Genomic DNA, 5,323 nt, shown 5'->3' on the forward strand with positions numbered 1-5,323 from the left:
GGCCTGCTATGCCACTGGAAGCACAAAGGCATTTCTTTGAAGCGTCGTAGGCTGCGAGCTGGGCAAACATTTGCATAGCGACAGGTCGCATTCGCCGCGTCCTGAGGCACGTTCTATTTTTGGGGGCGTCGTTTGCGAAAATTCTCGTCGCATGGCGATGCTTGTGAGGAGTCGACAGAACATACCAGCAGCTCTCGTTGATGTCACGTGAATAATTATGTGCAGTGCTGTTGTTGCCGTTTTTCTCCGTACGTAGCTATTGAACCGAAAACACTAACTAAATAGAGTATCAAAATCATGCGAATTTACACAGCCCCAAACGTTGTGAGCATTATCAAAGTTGTAATGCAAGCTTTGTCTTCAATTTCCCGGTGGTAGTGTACATGACCATCTGTGAATTTTGTTTCAAGTTCGTACTTTAGGCTCTCTTGCACTTTATTCATACAGCAGTTTTATATTTTACACTACAACCAGTCATTTTTTTTTGAACGGGCCCTTTCACTTGTGTCTACGGCGGATAAGTCCTTTAGCAGCATTTCTTTCCATAACTTCAGATGTTTTCTTAGTGATCATTTATTTAGGGAAAATCCCTTCACCGGAAGACCGCAATGTGGAGAAGAATGTATGAAAGGGACAACTTGCATTTGATAAACGTTTATTTTGTATGTTGTAAAACTGTTCATACAAAAGTCTTTATTTCTTGGAAGGCTTGTTACAAACCACGATCTAAATATATTGAGAGGCCATTCATGAAATTTATTGAGTTACAATTAGTTATCTGGTGTTTCGAACTGGTTTTAATTATCCGTAATATATGGCTATTTTCCTTTCTCTACTAAGCACAAGCACGGCATCCAATCGTGCAAAAAAAAAAACATTACCCATATGCAATGTGCGCCTACCTTCGGCTATAATTATGAGATAATTAATACTCGTATTGCATTCGTATTCGGAAAAAATTGGGGGAACCCATCTCACGATGACTTTCGATGGTAATGGGTTTAGCTTTGAATCAGTATAGCGACACAACGTATTCCCATCATCAAAATGATTCCTTTTTTGATCTTGCCAAGAACACTCGGCGCCATCTAGCGCCGCCACCGCGAAGCCTGCGCGTGGCCTCAGAGATGCATGGCTTGTCGGTGCGTGCGAATGTTGAGAAAGGATTCATGCGGCAACCGGCCTCCTCTCTAGCGCTTCTGCATGGATGGATGGATGGATGGATGGATGGATGTTATGAGCATCTTTGGAACGGGGTGGTGGGTTGCGTCACCAAGCTCTTGGCACACTTCTTCCTGGCACACGCTGTGCCATCTAGTAGCTTTGCCGAGAATTTCGCTCGTGGCCTCAGAGACGAGAATCGTGCTGTGCCAGGACCTGCGAACGCTCAGAATATGACCTTCCGTCTGCTACAGCCTCAGTGGCACATACATTGGAACCAAGTTGGCGAGATGTTCACTGAATAGCGGCGCGTACCAGGTGAAATTATGGCACAGCTCGCTAAAGCGTTGGAGTGAAAGGCGTTCATTGAATGGTGGCACTCACCTAATGCATTTGGAGCGCAGCGTCATCATGCTTCAGGTTACGTGCCCTCGAGGAATTCTTCTGACGTGAGATCGATGCGCATCAGAAAAATTTAATGGAGCTTTTTCGTCATCGTAAGGCGGCACGTTCCCAGTGGCCCAAGCTAGGATTAAGAAGGTTAATTGAAGACCAGCGCAGGCCGAGTGGCGGATACCAAGAGTTCCAAATCGCCATCAAAAAGTTTCGTTGAACAACGGCACCAAGCCATGTCGCCTCTACAGGTTCCTACGCCAGCGTGAAAGAGACTGGTTGCAGAGAGGTACATCTGTAAATATTGCCACCTACTCAGTTACCGAAGTTGATCTGACGGTCTTGAAGCCTGTTCCCTCAGAACAGCAGCTCGACGCGCTGCCCATCCGACCATAAACAATGACCCTGGTATGAGGCAAAACGGCTACACACAGACACATGCACGTACATACATACATGACACCTGGGAACTGCGTGAAGGGCCTCAGGAGTTCTAACGCATTAAAATGAGTCGAAGCGCATACGGTAGCCATGACCAAATCATCCCTACTGGCTTACACCTATCGCTGAAAAGAAAAGTGCACTATCATCGCAATGCGCCAGTGCTAATATATAACTTGGGGGTTAAGAAAGAAGCATGAGAAGAGGTTTCGAACCACGCAACAAGCGATGGAACAAAATATGCTACGTGTAATGCTCAAGGCCAAGAAGACAGCAGTGTGTGCTAGCAAGCAAAGAGGTATAGACGATATTCAAGTTAACATTAAGAGAAACGAAGCGAGTTGAGCAGGCTATGTAATACGTAGGGCAGATAAATGGTGGTTCATCAGAGTTAGAGAATGGGTGCCACTGGCACTAAAGTGAAGTGCTGGGTCAGAGAGAATTAGTTGGCGTGATAAAGTTGGTAAATGTGAAGGCGTAAGTTTGAATACGCTAGGCTAAAACAGCCCTTAGTAAAATTCAGTTATTTGGTCACGTAGGAATTTCGCTTTCTGGTTCCTTATTTCGTACACTAGCTGCTCGTGTAATCCACGACGTAGGACAAACTGAACAGTTTGTAGGGTTGCATTTGAACCTCGGAAAATGGCCCAATGATTTGTTGGCTGCTGGAGCACGCACTTGAATGCACCTCCAAGAGCCGCAAGTTCTGCTGCTGTCGACGTAGTATTGTGCCAATGTTTAAACTTGAAAGACACGACACCCGATGCAACAACTACTACTCCAGTAGTTGCCAAGCAACTGTGGAATTAACGGCAGTGATAGCACATATGAAGCTGCCCGCTCGGTTCACCAAAAACATCAGTAGGTTCCTATAACCCTTTCAAGAACTGATGCTGCGCGACAACTTCAATCCCTTGTCCGCGACATCACACTTCTACAATATATTTCACCAGATTTCACCAACTCACGCTTTCACACTATCTACCCTAACTCACCAATTCGCCAGCCGCCTGGACCCTCTCGTCGGGAAACAACTTTACTGTGTCGCATGCGATTGGGCGTCGCACTTACAAATTGCTGTTCATTTATGATAGTAATGGCCAAGAGTGCGACGTACCATTTGTGTGGGTGCGATGAGGCTCTAGAGCACCTTTTTTAGCCCCTGCCCATCCTTCGACACTCAACGACGCACTTTACCAGCGAAACTCAACCTACTGGATAACAGAGCGCTCTCAGAAGCAAAGGTCCTTGGACCATGGCATATGGGTTCTTGCATGCAAAAGGCTACAAAAGCCCTTCTGCGCTTCTAGAAGGACGCTCGATTGTATTAACGCTTGAGACTGTGGAGATTACTTGGTTGTTTACTGTGAAGGACTGAATGTTATTTTTCTTTTCTCTCCTTATCTGTTCTTCCTTTTTCCGCCTCTCCAAGTGTAGGGTAGCAAACCGAGCACACCATTGTTTTACTTTCTCTCTTTTCCTCTTCGTTTATCTCTATCTCGCTTGATGGTGCAAGTGATGTTTGCCTAATTGAGTATAATGATCCTCCAGGAGCAGAAATCTATCGTCTATAGGTTAAATTTAAGGCACTGCGGAAATGTATTTTCTATAGTAACTGAAAAAAAATTACAGTGATTCCCGTTCTGTCACCAGTAATCTGACCAGATATCGAGTTCGTTGGTTTCATTGAGATAAAAAAAAATGGAACTGTCCACACTGTTTTCTAGCGACGGTTTCCCCTTTTCATTTAATTATTATTAGATGATAAATTTATAAAGTTAGTTAGCGCTGGGTTAGTTAGACAGAAATGTATTACACATATTAGTATGTCATACTGTTCTAATCTTACACATAATAATCATTTCGCAAAAATTACTGATCTAATGCTGACATGTTACTAACAGAAAAATACAGCTCAATTAGTGATAGCCAAGCATATTACCAATTGAGGTTTTCACAAATGCTGAATAGCCCAAATGCAATTCCACATCAAGGAAAGTTAGAACATCTTTTTCACCTTTATTCTTGACCATAAAGATACGTTTTTACAAAGAAACGATCAAACGTTACTTGAGCGGATAGTTGAACGGCATAGCAAACAGCTGTTTAGTAAGGCATTTGCTGAACTATCCACAAACGAACTATCACAACTGATATTTGGGAGAAGGCCTTGGTGACGTTCAGCCCGGACGATCAGCTTGGGCTGGTCGAAAGAGCTATTGATGCCGCCCAAGCTTAAGGCGTCCTGAAGCACCACCCTGAAGCACCCAGTTTTCGGTAACTCAAAATAAATTTATTTCTGCTGTATCTCCAGCGTGTCAAGCATTTTCAAGTTCAAGTTCTTCGTTTACTGAAGTTGGTTTCATCGCAAGAATGAGGCGTGAGTTGTCACTTGCTATGCATTGAGCTTCGCAGAAATGAGAATGTTCGGACATCAAACGCAACGTAGAAAAAATGATAAGCTGGCATTACAGGGTTAAGAAAAATGGTGACTGATGAGTACAATTTCATGGGCTACGTAGAAGATGAAGAGCTGAGAGTTCTGACAAAGAAAAAAAATGTTAGTCTGCTTTTAATATTTGTTCTTTTCATTCAAAACCATCGGAAAAAATATTTTCAGTTATCAAGCATGTAAGATGGACTTTATGACGTAGAATATTCCTAAACGATACGACATACTTAGGCATCGTGTATATGCATCTTCATGAACTGCGATATCAAGTTAGAACTTTGGTAGGTATTTTCGAAGATAAATAGGAGATTGTCTTCTTTACCAAAAGTGACTTGAACAACCTGATCACTGTCGTTTTAAATTACGGGAGAGAAATCAAATCTTAACGTGCTGTAGACAAATACCTGAGTACGGAGCACATTAAACATTTTCCATACTGAAGCAAATGATTTTGAGCTTATATTTGTTGGTTTACATTAGCCCAATTCATTCAAAATCTTGTTCAGTACCTTGTATTCAGCGTAATTGAAAAATAACATATCAAAATAAATTAGGAAGGACAATGTAGCACCTTGACACTGTCGCATGTGCTGCATAACATCTCTATGAACATAAGCTAGCTTGCAAACGCTAAACATATTTGAAGAAACGAATAATCACAACTTAGTTCGTTTTTTCATGGTTTCCTGGTTCTCCACACGCCAATGAACTTCAATTAAAACTTTGCCATCATTGAAAACTAGACGATGTCGCAGTGGTTGAAGATCGCAGAGTCGGCCATGCGTTAACTTCGCCGGGCTCTTCGCTGGAGCTGTCAACATGTCAGCGGGCAGTGTAGCCCCGATGTAAGTTCGCAGTTCGCACTTCTCTGAAGTG

The sequence above is a fragment of the Dermacentor albipictus genome, chromosome 10, assembly GCF_038994185.2.
Source record: "Dermacentor albipictus isolate Rhodes 1998 colony chromosome 10, USDA_Dalb.pri_finalv2, whole genome shotgun sequence".
NCBI lineage: Eukaryota > Metazoa > Arthropoda > Arachnida > Ixodida > Ixodidae > Dermacentor > Dermacentor albipictus.